This window comes from Papio anubis, chromosome 12 (genome assembly GCF_008728515.1).
Source record: "Papio anubis isolate 15944 chromosome 12, Panubis1.0, whole genome shotgun sequence".
NCBI lineage: Eukaryota > Metazoa > Chordata > Mammalia > Primates > Cercopithecidae > Papio > Papio anubis.
In genome coordinates, this window is record NC_044987.1 from 118,908,423 (window position 1) to 118,923,373 (window position 14,951).

The 14,951-nt window shown below is 52.9% G+C and overlaps 1 pseudogene; it reads right to left on the minus strand.

Annotated features, from left to right (window-relative positions):
- Positions 1–1,446: 1,446 nt before the first annotated feature.
- Positions 1,447–3,496, minus strand: LOC101023091 (annotated as a pseudogene).
- Positions 3,497–14,951: the final 11,455 nt, after the last annotated feature.

Here is a 14,951-nt window from a genome sequence, read left to right on the forward strand (position 1 = left end):
TGCAGTGGCACGATCTCGGCTCACTGCAAGCTCCGCCTACCAGGTTCACGCCTTTCTCCTGCCTCAGCCTCCCGAGTAGCTGGGACTACAGGCGCCCGCCACCATGCCCAGGTAATTTTTTGTACTTTTAGTAGAGACAGGGTTTCACTGTGTTAGCCAAGATGGTTTTGATCTCCTGACCTCATGATCTGCCTACCTCGACCTCCCAAAGTTCTGGGATTACAGGCGTGAGCCACCGTGCCCATAAAGCCACCAGCTTTACTTTTTTAAACCTAAGCTTAATATTACATATTTAAATATTTAAACAATTGTCAAAGTGTACTAAGTTGCCAGCATTCATGCACAACTAGAAAACATCCTTTAATTTAAACCAGAAATGTATTACCATTAATGCATCAATATCTTTCACTACTAAATACCAAAAAAAAAATTGAAATGATTTCTCTAGAAGATTCGTCCTGGCAGTGTTAACTTCACAGCAGGCTGACACTATGTGACTCACATTTCAGATGCTGTGGAAAAGCAGATCCATGCTGGTGTTAGTGTTAGTGTTAGTTGTCCTACACTGAAGAGTCAAGGCTCACCTTGCAGTACGTTTGGTAAAAAAGCAAAGAGCATGCAGAGATTTATACCAATTAAAAAAAAAAGAAGGCTGGGCATGGCGGCTCACGTCTGTAATCCCAGCACTTTGGAAAGCCGAGGCGGGTGGATCACCTGAGGTCAGGAGTTCAAGACCACCCTGGCCAACACTGTGAAACCCTGTCTCTACTAAAAATATAACAATTAGCCAGGTGTGGTGGCACACACCTGTAACCCCAGTGACTCCAGAGGCTGAGGCAGGAGAATCACTTGAACCTGGGAGGCAGAGGTTGCTGTGAGCGGGGATCGTGCCTTTGCACTCCAGCCTGGGTGACAGAGTGAGACTCCATCTAAAAAAAAAAAAAAAAAAAAAAAAAAAAGACAAACAAAAAACAAAATCAAAAACAAACAAAAAAACCACAAAAAAACAATGGTCCTATTATGTGGTCCCAACAATCAACTCAAAAGTCCATGACAAATAGAGGCTCCAGTGAGTTGTTTATAAATACTTTAGATTAGGTACAATTGTACTGAAAGTCGAGTTCATTTGAAATCTTCAAAAAAAAAAAAAAGTTCCTGTTAATCCTCAAATGGTGCTTGTTTTAGTTTAACATTTCTGTTAAGGCTGGGTGCGGTGGCTCAAGCCTGTAATCCCTGCACTTTGGGAGGCCGAGATGGGCGGATCACGAGGTCAGGAGATTGAGACCATCCTGGCTAACATGGTGAAAACCCGTCTCTACTAAAAAATACAAAAAACTAGCCGGGCGCGGTGGCAGGCGCCTGTAGTCCCGGCTACTCGGGAGGCTGAGGCAGCAGAATGGCGTAAACCCAGGAGGTGGAGCTTGCAGTGAGCTGAGATCTGGCCACTGCACTCCAGCCTGGGCGACAGAGCGAGACTCCGTCTGAAAAAAAAAGAAAAAAAGAAAAAACCATTTCTGTTAAAAGCTTGCGTTGAATTACTTGCAGCAGCTGCTCCTTACCAAGGACTTTAACTGGCTGTCTTCTTCAACTTCTACTCTTTCTTTGACCATTCTCAACAATTCTCTTTGTAGTCATTTTTCTGCCATTAACCATTTTAGCAGAAGTTGATATTGATTTGAAGTTGCCCATCCCACTACCACCAAATGATGTGGAAGAGAATGAAGTGAGGCCCCCATGACCCAGGGACCTAAATGAAGTAAATACTGCGTGAAAAGAAGAAAATCCACTTCCAAAAGATGGAAATCCACTGGACGTGTAGAAAAATGACCCCATTCCTTGGCTTCTGCTTCCTCGGGGATGCCTTTGATTCCCAAAAATGTCCTCAAAAAGGTCTTCAAAGAAGTCAGATGAGAATGGGTCCCTTCCACCAAAAAAATTCCCTGAAGACGTCATCTCTGGGTTGCAAAATGTGAAGCCAAACTCAAACGGACTGTCAAAATGACGTCCACCTCTTCCTCCACCAATTCATCCTTCTTTGCCATATTCGTCATAGATGTCCCATTTCTTAGCATCTGACAGCACCTCATACGCCTCCACTACTTGTTTGAATTTTCTCTCTGCTTATTCTTTATTATCAGGATTTCTATGTGGGTGTCACTTCAGTGCCAGTTTCCAATATGCCTTTTTACTTTCCTTGGGTGAGGCGTGTCTCTGCAAGCCTAAAACTTCATAGTAATCCACCATGTTTTAAGTGATTGTTGGAATACGTCTGAGATCAGAGGCAGCTGGTGACAGGATTCAGGGGGAGGCAAGGTGGTGGCCTGGATCTTCTGTCAGTTCCAGCACTGCTGTGCTTGCAATGTTTTGTATGTGTGGAAATGTCAGATTCTGTCACACATGAACAGATTCCAGTTGTGCTGGCACACACATCTCCCTGCACACGCTTTCACATACAGGTTTGCACATGATGCACTCACATGTGAACACTCATACAACACACTCAGGGAGCTGCTGTAGGGTCCTGGTGGGCGTCCGGGACACCACCCCCTCCAGAACTCAGCCCTGCCCATTGGCCCCTGAGGTGTCTCTGGGACTCTAATCTTTAGGCTGGGCTCCCAGGAGAAGATGTGAGGCTCTGGGTGGGCTGCTGACATGGGCTCTGGGTTGGAAGTCTTTGTGGCTCAATGTTGGCCCTTAGTGCTCACATGAAGGAGCCCTGGTGAGACATGAAGAGGCCTTAGACAAATGAAATTACAGGGGAGCTGCTGGGCATGTGGCCAGATCAGGCTCCCAGCTCCCAGGCAGCTGGCCCCAGAGGCAAGTCTAGACAGCAAAGCCACTTGTTAGGTAGGCTTCTGCCTGGCAGCATCCCCAAGAACACCTTGCCCTCTGAGATGCAGTGGTAGCCAGCCCCCCAATGGCCTCCAATGGGCTACTCTCTAGTGTCAGTGCCCGTGTAGAGTTCCCTCCCTCGTTGTTTCAGGGTTGCTCTCTAGGATCAGTAGAATGTGGTGGAAGTGGCGGAGTATGACGCCCAAGACATTACTACTTGCACCTTGCTCTTTCTTGGATCACATGCTCTGGGGGAAGCCAGCTGCCATGTTGGGAGGACACCCAAGCAGCCCTATGGAAAGTCCAAGTGGTGAGGAACTGAGGTCTCCTGCCCACAGACATGTGAGTGAGGCACCTTGAAAGTGGATGCTCCAGCCCCAGTCAAGCCATCAGATGAGACTACAGCCCTAGCTGACATCTTGATTTCAACACCATGAGAGATCTTGAGCCAAAAATATCCAGTTAAGTTGCTCCCACATACCTGATGCAGAGCTATAATGCTATGTGAGATAATAAAGGTCCATTGTTGTTTTCAGCCTCTAAATGTTGGGGAAATGTACTATGTAACAGTAGATAACTAATATAGGCCAGGTGCAGTGGCTCATGCCTGTAATCTCAGAACTTTGGGAGGCCAAGGCAGATGGATCACCTGAGGTCAGGAGTTCGAGACCAACCTGGCCAATATGGCAAAACCCCATCTTTACTAAAAATACAAAAATTAGCCAGGCGTGGTGGCACATGCTTGTAATCTCAGCTACTCAGGAGGCTGAGGCAGGAGAATCACTTGAACTTGGGAGGAAAAGTTTGCAGTGCGCTGAGATTGCACCATTGCACTCCAACCTGGGTGACTGAGTGAGACTCCATCTCAAAAAAAATAAATAAACAAACTAATATAGACACCCTCCCCATTTACTGAACACTTATGTGTGAATGCTTTACATCCTGACCTAGTCTCATCATCACAGAATTCTTGGAGGTGGATAAAATGGTCTCCATTTCATAAAGAGACAGAGGTTCACAGAGGATCAGTGACTTGTCAAAGTCTACAGCTAGGAATGGGCTCAGAGCCACATTCCAAACCAAGGTCCATCTTTCCCTTATGCATTGCTTCTTCCTTTTTCAATTGCTTTGGAGACAGAGGGAGCTGCTGCTCATCTACAGAGGTCACTGTGGGCCTAAGTGTCTGGTGAGACATTTCAGTGGCTCAGAGAATTCTTTTTTTTTTTTTTTTTTTTTGAGATGGAGTTTTGCTCTTGTCGCCCAGGCTGGAGTGCAATGGCTCACTTGACCTCTACCTCCTGGGTTCAAGCCATCCTCCTGCCTCAGCCTCCTGAGTAGCTGGGATTACAGGTGTACGTCACCATACCCAGATAATTTTTGTCATTTTTAGTAGAGACTGGGTTTCACCATGTTGGCCAGGCTGGTCTTGAACTCCTGACCTCAGGTGATCTGCCCACCTCGGCCTCCCAAAGTGCTGAGATTACAGGCGTGAGGCACCATGTACTGGTCACAGAGAATTCTTTAGAGTAACAACTACAAGAACAATGACTTGTATTTGTTATTAATTTCCCAAGGCTGCTATAATAAACACCTGCAAACTTGATAGCTTGAAATATCAGAAATGTATTGTCTCACAGTTCTGGAGGTCAGAAATTTCAAAATCAGGGAGTCAGCATGGCCTTGCTCCCTCTGAAGACTCTAGGGAAGGACACTTGCTGCCCTTTCCACCTTCTGGTGGCTCCAGACATTCCTTGGCTTGTGGCTGCATCACTCTAGCCTCAGCCTCCAGCTTCACAGGGCCTCCTGAATATCTGTATCTTCCCCTTGTCTGTCTTTCTGTGTCTCTCTCTCTCTTTTTTTTTCCTGAGATGGAGTTTCACTCTTGTTGCCCAGACTGGAGTACAATGGCTTGATCTTGGCTCACTGCAGCTTCCGCCTCCTGGGTTCAAGTGCTTCTCCTGCCTCAGTTTCCCGAGTAGCTGGGATTACAGGTGCGTGCCACCACACCCCGCTAATTTTTTGTCTTTTTAGTAGAGATGGGGTTTCACCATATTAGCCAGGCTAGTCTCAAACTCTGACCTCAGATGATCCACGCATCTTGGCCTCCCAAAGTGCTGGGACTACAGGCGTGAGCACTGTGCCCAGCCGTCTCTCATAAGAATACCATTCACTGGATTTAGGGCCCATCCTAGTTTGGGATGATCTCATCTGGATTCTTACCTTAATTACATCTGTAGAGATCCTTCTCCCAAATAAGTTCACCTTGCGAGGTTCCAGGTAGACATACATTTTGGGGGGACACAATTCAACTCAGTACATGTTTCTTCAGAGTATTGTCATTTAGAAAACGCCTACACTTCAGAGCAAACTGGAGAGGTAGGTTCTGTTTTTATTCTCCATAGCCAGTTGCAAAACGGGGACTCAGCAAGGTGAGGGTACCTGCCCAAGGTCTCAGAGCAAAGCAAACAGCCGAGGTGGGGTTCACATACGGAAAGTGGGACACCACGGCCCAGGAAGTGGGACCAGGCAACCTAGGCCCTCAAAGTCGTGGCTTCTGACTCCCAGTCCAGCGCTCAGTTGGATGGAGTCCTAGCATTCCCTAGAGCAGGCGTGGCAAGAACCACAGGTGGCTGCCCCGCGGGCCTCTCCAGGTGGGCTCCGAGGCCATCAGAACGTGGTAATGATTGGGGAGTTCTCCTTGCTGTGTTCCCTGATGGTCCATTAAAGGCAAGTTTGGGCCCAATGATTACAGGGAAAGTTCAACTGGCTTCCCCTTTGAAATACACAAAGGCTGTGCAGGTAATGGGCTTGAGCCCCGGCGTTTGAAGTGGCAGTCCTTCCAGGGAACATCTGGAGGGCTGTGCCACTGCACTACAAACGCTCGCAGCACGGCTGGCCCTCAGAGGCTGCTTGGGCCAAACGTTGGGGCACGTTCTGCTTTTTTCTTTGGTTTTGATGCGTCCCAAATTCTAGGATGCTCCCTTGTGTCTTTCTTTGGTGATGGGTAGGTGGCGGGGCGGTCTTTCTTTTTATTTTTCTCAGAGCTGAACTTCAGAGAATATTAACACCAAAGAACCAGTGTGGCCTCATTAAATCAGGATTAGAGACGAGCCAAGTGATTACTGCAGATTCTCACAACAGTTTAAAAAAAAAAAAGTGCAGTTGAGAGCAGAGAGCCAGCCTGATCAGAGCCCTGTTGCATGAGTGCTGGGGACCTGCAAGCTCCCCTGTTTCTGGTCGCCCCATGCACTCAACATGATGCTTATCAAGCACCTACCATGTGCCAGGGGATGGTAGCCACACGGCAACCACAAAACACTTGGTCCCTGCTTTGGGGCCACAGCATGTGGGTGAGGAATAATGATCAGCGAGAGAACCAATGCACGAGATGGTTTTGGATGGTAATACATGCTTGGAAGAAAATCAAATAAGCGGCCGGGTACAGTGGCTCACACCTGTAACCCCAGCACTTTGGGAGCCCGAGGCGGATGGATCATTTGAGGTCAGGAGTTTGAAACCAGCCTGGCCAATATGGTGAAACCCTGTCTCTACTAAAAATACAAAAAAAAAAAAAAAAAAAAAAAATGTGTATGGTGTCGGGGGCCGGTGCCCCCAGCCCCAGAGCACGCGGAGGGGGAATTGCTTGAACCCGGGAGGCGGAGGTGGCAGGAAGCTGAAAACCCCCCACGGCCATTCGGCCGGGGGAAGAGCAAGACCCTGTCTGAAAAAAAAAAAAAATGGCTCTCACATGTCGCTCTGCAGTGGCAAAAAATCAGCTACAGTCCCTCAGCCACCACCTGGAGGGCCTGTGGACCCTCCTTCCTTCATTCCCCATTCCCCGCCCTAGCCCTTCCTAGCCCTCCACATCAGTGATTCACAAAGGCCACCATTCTGGCATGACCAGGGCTTGCTCAGGAAGAGGCTGTGTGGCAGACGGCCCTCCCTGGCCCAGCCTTCCCTCCCCCACAGTGCACGGGCCAGTGCCGCCTGCTGGCGCCCTGATTCCACAAGGACAAGTGTTCCCTGAGCTGCCCTGCCAACTCTGGGGGCAACCTCCAGATGTGCCAGGGCCAGCCAGGGTCCCCAGAGGCTGAAACGAGGTCCCAGAGAGGGAAGGATGTCTCAGTGGCCCCCCTGGGGTGGTCCATGACACCTCAAGGTGCCAATCACCCACACAAGGCCCAGTAGGCACTGAAGCAAGCCCCTGCCTGAGTGGGCACGGAACAGGCTTTCTGGAGAGTAAATTGGCAGTACAAGGCAGTGCAAAGCAAAACAAGCAAAGCACGGATCCCATCCCTACCCACCACTCACCCTTCAGGCCTGGAGCCTGAGAGAGTGACCGTGGACATGCAGTGCGTGCTCACACAGGGCCTGGAGGGGATGTGGAACGGAGGTTCCTCAAAAACTCGAACAGGGCCGGGCGTGGTGGCTCAAGCCTGTAATCCCAGCACTTTGGGAGACAAGAGTCATTTTAGCAGACATTCCCCCAGTGCAGGGGGCAAAGAGATGAAGGAGGGCAGTTCGGACTATTCCAGACAGAGGGCATGGGGTTGTTTCTGTGTAGAAAGATGGCAGGGGAAGTCAGGGGTCAAGGAACAGCCCTAGTGCCTGAGGTTGGTGGGCTCCACGAATGTGACATCTGAGGACGCCAGAGGTGAGGGGACAGGCACACCCAGAGTCCCCTGCCGGGATCCTGAGCACCCATGAACCATGGCTATGGAGGCCAGAGGCCACCAGGGGTATGGTGGGCAGGGAGCCTCCCCAGGCTGGCTGGACCTCCAGGCACAGACGAACAGAGGAGAGGACATCTAGGCTGTAGGAGATCAGGAGGAGGCGCAGAGGTGGCCTGTGTGAGGACAGTGAGGGCCAGGCGGGCTGGGGCCATGCATTGGAGCCTGGAATGCTGGTCTAAGGCTTCCATTGGCAGCTGTTGCAGAGGGTTCTGATCCATCTCTGTGCCCCAGCAGATGGGCCTGCTGAGGGAGGCCAGAGTGCTGGGGTGCTGCCTAGTGAGGGACAGGGAGGGACAGGAGCCGGTGGTGAGGAGCCTGCTGCTGAGAGATGCCTCTCGGGGCCCGACATTGCCGGGGTCTAGTCTCGGTGGCCTCCGTGCTTGGGGTCAAATGCCCCTGGCCGCCTCTTTCCTTCTCTTTTATGGGTCTCCAGTCCTGCCTGGGACGGAGAGGGTTACTGGAGATAGCGCTTTGTACTTCAATAGGCGCTTTCATCTGCAGCCCTTGGAGGGCTTTGCAAACATGGCTTAATAAAGGGCCCCAGCACCCCAGCCTCCTAAGCAGCATTTTGAGCTGGATGCACGCAGAACAGAGGGATTCAGTGAATTGTCCAGGATTGCACAGCAGAGCTGGGTGGATTCGCCTACCGTGCCCTGAGGCTCAGGGCTGCGTTGGGCTGTGCCTGCCACCTTCCCTCTCTGCTTGCTGGGTCTTGTCTTTTGGGAGCCCCCGAGCTCTCAGCTGATGGCCTTTGGGCCCTGGAACTCCATGCGGCCCCTTGCTTGCCAGCTGCCAGCCCACGGTCAAGGCGTGTCTCTGATGTCGACGGCCGGCCGAGGAGGGGACCTTTCGGGAAGGGGTGGCCGTAGGCGAGGGTTGATCACTGGGCCTGGAATCTGCTCCCACAGGGCCTATGGGGCCTCATGGGGTTGCTGCTGGCTTCAGCCTCTGGGCGCTGGGCTGGCAGGGGTGAGGGGGCTGAGCAGAGATGCCTGCATGTGGGGCGGGGCGAGCCTGGCCCCCGTCCTGCTGGGAAATTCCTGAAGTTCTTTCTTTGGGTCTGTGAGCTCATGAGCAAGTATGGCGGGTGCATTTTATAAACCGGAAAATAAATCATTCATTGAAATGGAGACAAACAAACGCATTTCCAGTCCAAAGTGTCAGGGGTCATCCAAGTCAAGGGCAGGGAGGCAGCCTGGCTGTCCCCATGAGCTGAGACAGCATGACGTATGCAGAGTCCTGGCTCACCCGCCACCTCTTCTCTCCACCCCCAGTTCCCCTGGCATTCCAGGCACCCACCTCACTCCCCTCGTGATGACAGGAGTCTTCGGGTGGTCTCTGCTCCTTGTTCCACGGTGATCTGTTCTCAGTCTCACAGTCAGAAGACCTTTTTACAGCCCAAGTCTCATCAGACTCCTGGTTGGCTTAAATTCGCCCAATGACAGCCAGGCGCGGTGGTTCACGCCTGTAATCCCAGTACTTTGGGAAGCCAAGGCGGGCGGATCACGAGGTCAGGAGTTCGAGACCAGCCTGACCAATATGGTGAAACTCCGTCTCTACTCAAAATACAAAAATTAGCCAGGCATGGTGGCAGGCACCTGTAATCCCAGCTACTTGAAAGCCTGAGGCAGGAGAATTGCTTGAACCTGGGAGGCGGAAGTTGCAGTGAGCCGAGATCACGCCACTTCACTCCAGCCTGGGTGACAGAGCGAGACTCTGTCTTAAAAAAAATAAAAAAAATAAAAAAAATCACCCAGTGGCTCCTATTTCACTCCGAGCAAAGCTCAAGCCTTGCCATGGCCCCCTAGGCCTTTGCTTCTGCAGCTCTCTGTCTGCCCTTCGTCCACTGCTGCAGCTGCTCTGGCCTCCTCCCTCTTCCAGTCCAATCTCCTGGCCTTTGTCCCCGCTCCGTCCTCTACCTGAGGCACCCTCGCTGGATCCACTTGCAGGCTCCCCTCTCATCGACGCCCAAGGGACCCTTTTTCTTTAGCAAGGCTTTTTCCGACCCCCGGCATTAAAGTTGCAGCCCCTCCCATCCCGCCCCTCCCCGGCCTTCCCTGCAGCCCTCCCTTTCTTTCTTCTCCATTCTGCCTCTCACCACCTCCTGAGACACTGTGTCATTTTCTTACTTATTTTACTTGTCTTCTGCCCCCCACCTAAGCATAAATGCTGTTGGAGTAGGATGTTTGTTCATTCACTACAACAGTGCCCCGCCTATCGTAGGCAGCAAGAAGTCCTTGCTCAACCCTGCACACCCCGTGGACCCCTCCCAGCAAGAGCTGAGTGGGCACCTGGAGGCCTGAGAGGTCCTCAGTGTGTTAAATTTCCAGAGTCGGCCTTGGGACTGTTTGCCGAGAATCCTAAACTGGAGAGGTAGGTCCCCAGGGATGAAAGGGGAAGGTCAGGGGCAGAGCCCAAACTCCTCAGGGCAAGGGGGTGACTGGCTGGTCTGCTCACCTCCCACTGGGGTTTGGAGGGTGGCAGTTCAGCCAGATAGAGTATTAGACTCCAGAAGAAGGCAAGAGGGAAGGGGGCAGACAGCTAGAGCTTTCAGGCAAAGGTCTCCTGCAGCTGAGGCTGAAGGTCCTGGAGGTGAGAGGGAGGCGCACCAGAGGGGCGCTGCTTGGGGCACCGCCGGCTGTACCCCAGCATGGGCGCCTGTGATCCTAGGGGACCCGCAGCACCCCCCCTCCTCAGGAGCACAAATTTCTCCCATGCTGCAGTTTGCTGTGAAACTACCTATGCATGACCCCGGGTCAGGACCATCCAAAAGCGTGATTCCAATTGCTCCACCTAAAGCCTGGGCCAGGCCTCGATCCTTCCTGCCCCTGGTCTTAAGAGTCACAGTCCTGGCCGGGTGCCTGTAATCCCAGCTACGGGGGAGGCTGAGGCAGGAGAATCGCTTGAACCCGGGAGGCGGAGATTGCAGTGAGCTGAGATGGTGCCACTGCACTCCAGCCTGGGCAGCAAGAGTGAAACTCCATCCCCCCCCGCCAACCGCCGACACACACACACAGAGTCATAGTCCCTCTGTCAAACCTACTCTGGAAAAAGGGGTGTGGAAGAGTCCCCAAAGCTCCAGAAAGAAGAGCTACATGTTGGGGTTGCCAGACTTAGCAAGCAAAATGGAACACCTAGTTCAACGTGAACTTCAGATGAGCACTGAATAAGCTGTTAGTATAAGCATGTCCCTGGCAGTTGTTGGAGCTGTTGGGTTATACTAAGAAGTTGTCATTTCTCTCAAATTCAGACTTAGCTGGGCATCCCGGATCTTATCTGGCAGCCTGGGGGAGACGATGCTTGAGCCTCTAGGGATCCCCATGTGAGTCCCCAGGGAGGACTGGCCACAACCAGAGTGTCCAGCAGAGAATCCGGCCATGCTCCGTCTCCTGCATCCAGCCCCTTTGGCCCTGAGAGTGAGCGCCCCCTCACTGAGAGTATTCAAGGAAACAGGAGAAGGATTCCTGCGCTGAGGAGGATTCCTGCGCTGGGCAGAAGGTAGAGTTTCTGGAATCCTAAGATTTTCAGAACGAGAAATGAACAGTAAGAGTGACCAAGTTTCAATTCACAGAGAAGGAAACTGAGGCCCGGGGAGGTGGGCTGACCTTCTGAAAATCCTCCTTGGAGTCAGCAGCTAAGCTGGGGCTGAATCCAGGCATCCCGACCCCTGCTGTCTTGCACATGACCGGCTGCCGGAGCGAGTGTGGCCCCAGAACTAGTGTGACCTGTACGAAAGGCCCGTCACCCTCAGCCCCACACCCGGCAGAATTAGACTGGGATGCTCTGGCCAGCCTCCCAGCCCTGCACCTCTTCTGGCCTTGGCTCCTGGCCCGGAACAGGACAGGCGCACAGCCCTGCCCACACCTTGATTTTGGACTTCAGGCCCCTCTGCCACTCCCTCTGATCCTTGTTTGTCAAAGCTCCAGCCCCTGGGGACCCCAGAGGCCCCTGTGTTTTGCACATGAATAGGTGGGGATTTCCTGAGACCATCTTGCCATGAAAATGCACATTTCTCACCAAAAGGCTCCAAATCTGGGCACCACAGACTCCAGCAAACAGTCAGGCTGACTGTGCTCCAGGTGTGAAGGTGGCTGGACCCTCCCAGGGGCTGCCTGGATCCCAGCCAGCTGGAAGAAGCCACACAGGTGCCTGCGGGGAACCAGCACCCTGAGGTTGCCACACAAACCCGTGGCCCTCTCAGCAGACGGGAGGAGGCGTGGAGTTTGGAACCACCTCTCCAGACTCCAGCTGCCTGGCAGAGATCTTCAGGGCTGGGGTGAACCTAGAAACCAACCACCTCTCTGTGTGTGCTCATTCATTCACTCGACAAACATTCATCCAGGTCCTGCTGCATGCTGGGTGCTCTTATAGACACGGGACACAGCCGTGATAGGGACAGTGAGACAGGCAAGGGCTTGCTGTCGTGGGGCTTGGAGTCCAGGAGGAGACACTCAGTCGACGGGAACTCGATGGTCTGGGCTGCTCACGCAGGCTAGGGAGGCACAGAGGCCAGGGCTGTGAGAGGAAGCGTCTGGGAGGCTGTAGCTGTCGCTGGGGTTAGGGAGGATGCCTTCCGGGTGTGGGGGAGCCCACCTGTGAAGATCTGGGCATAAACCCTCCAGGTGGATGTGCAGGGGAAAGGCCCTGGGGCTGGATGGGTTGCAGGAAGAAGGAAGCTTGTGCCTCCAGGACTGGGGAGAGAGTGGGAGGTGGCCCCAGCCTGTGGGCTGCTGAGGAGGGCGGCTGGTCTTGTTCCCACCCTCTTGGGACCGGCTTTTAAGGACCTGCCTTCCTCTGGGTTATATCACTTCTCTAATCACCCACAGCCCAGGTCGGGCCGGCTCCTCTGTCCTCACGGGGCCTGGGCCCTGGCCTTGCAGGGGGTTCAGCCAGGCCAGCCTCTCCCTCTTGCCTCCAGAGCCCAGGAGGGAGGACCCTGCCCAGCAAGGCTAGGTGACATGGGGACAGGCTCGTTCCTCCTCAGCTACAGGAGGTAGAATGGTGTCCCCCCGCAAAAGATATGTCCACTTCTTAACCCCTGTGGCCTGTGAGTGTGATCTCACTGGGAAATAGGGTCTTAGCGATGGAATTAAGCTTAGAATCTGGAGATGAGGTCCTCCTGGGTTTCAGGTGGGACGTAAGTTGAATGTAGGCACTCTTCTCAAAGCAGAGGGGGGAAATGGAAGCAGAGAAGCCCACGTGAAGACGGCAGTAGACACGGGAACAATGCAGCCCTAGTCCAGGAGTGCTGGGAGACCCCAGGAGCTGGAAGAGGCAGGAGGATCCTCCCCCAGAGCCTTCGGAGGGTGCACAGCCCTGCCCTAGACCTGATTTTGAACTTCTGGTTTCTAGAACTGTGAGGAAACAGATTTTTGATGTTTTTTTGGTTTGTTTGTTTTTTTTTTGAGACGGAGTCTCACTGTCACCTGGGCTGGAATGCAATGGCGCCATCTTGGCTCACTGCAACCTCCGCCTCCCAGGTTCAAGTGATTCTCCTGCCTCAGCCTCCCAAGTAGCTGGGATTACAAGCATGCACCACCACACCCAGCTAATTTTTTGTATTTTTAGTAGAGATGGGGTTTCACTATGTTGGACAGGCTGGTTTTGAACTCCTGACCTCATGATCCGCCTGCCTCGGCCTCCCAAAGTGCTGGGATTGCAGGCATGAGCCACCACGCCTGGCTAATTTTTCGTGTTTTTAGTAGAGATAGGGTTTCACTATGTTGGACAGGCTGGTCTCGAACTCCCGATCTCATAATCTGCCTGCCTCAGCCTCCCAAAATGCTGGGATTACAGGCATGTGCCACTGTGCCCTGCCAGATTTTTTATGTTTTAAGCCACCAAGTTTGTGATGTTTGTTAAGGCAGTCCTGGGAAACCCCTGCACTGCCCTTTGACTCCTCTGTGACTTGGTCAGTGGTGATGAGGCCCAAGCACCTCTGGACCTACTCACCTTTCCAGTCTGGGCCGTCTCTTGAGCCTGTCACCAGGGAGAAGGAGCCTGAGGAGGGTCTAGTGTTAAAGAGATTTGGGAGACCAGGCGCGGTGGCTCACGCCTGTAATCCCAGCACTTTGGGAGGCCAAGGTGGGCGGATCACTTGAGGTCAGGAGTTTGAGACCAGCCTGGCCAACATGGTGAAACTCTGTCTCTACAAAAAAATACAAAAATTAGCCGGGCGCTATGGTGTGCACCTGTAATCCCAGCTACTCGGGAGGCTGAGGCAGGAGAATTGCTTGAACCTGGGAGGCGGAGGTTGCAGTGAGTGGAGATCATGCCACTGCACTCCAGCCTGGGCCACAGAGCAAGACTTCATCTCAAAAAAAAAAGAGAGAGAGAGAGAGATCTGGGGCTTGAATGTGGCCCCTGCATCTACCCTGAGGAAGAAATTGGGCAGGTAACTTAAATTACCTCTAACCTGACTTTCCTCCCCTGTGAAATGAGGTGGCCGCCTCATGGGGTCTTCAAGGCGTCTCCAGAAGGCCCCAAAGGCAGAATTTCAGCAGCACAGATGGAGCCCCGGTCCCAGCCCATTCTCTGCCCAGACCCCAGGCTGGGCTCCAGCCACCCCCGGCAGCTCCCCTCCCCAGGTAATTGGGGGCTATTGAAGTCCATTAACATACTCTGGCGACAATCCTAACCCTAATCACATTAGCTCTGAAGTACAAATCAGGACCTGGCCCTGGAGCTGGTTTCAAAGATCAGGGGGCTCACGGGTTCTGGGGCTTTCCTCAGCCTCTGTTTGCTCCTCTCTTGAAATCCACAACCTCCTGGGCTGGTGTCAAGGAACTGAGAAGAGCCCAGGGGCCTCCCTGGGAAGTGTGAGTGTGTCTGGGGGGCAAACCCGGACCAGGACAGAGACTGCCCACCTGCCCAGGGCCTGTCTGGGTGCCCCTTCCTGGCCCCAGAGCCTGAGAAGGGCTTAGACGGTCTCTGCACCTGGATCGGGGGGTTTGCCTGAGGTACGGTTGTGCACACTGCGTTTCTCACCCTGGGACATGCGAATGCATTCACGGTGGGTCAAGGATGCCCCACGTTGGAAACTCACTCTGTGGTGATAGCCAAGGGCTTTGGAGCACAGAGACCTGAGTCTTACGGTGGCTCTGCCGCTCACAGCAGTGTGACCTTGCACAAGTCACTGCACATTGTCTGTGAGGTGGAGATGATGATGGCGCCCCGCGCTGGAGGAGAACAGGAAGGGGATAATGCATAATGTAAAGAGCAGTGACTATGCTCAACGCCCCACTTCCACGCTGATGCTGAAAGGGTATCTCATGGCTGAATCGTGCCCTCAGTTTCATAGGTTAAAGGCTAATCCCAGTGCCCCCAGAATCTGACTGCATCTGGAAATGCCATCTTCACAGAGGCAATTAAGGTAAAATGAGATTA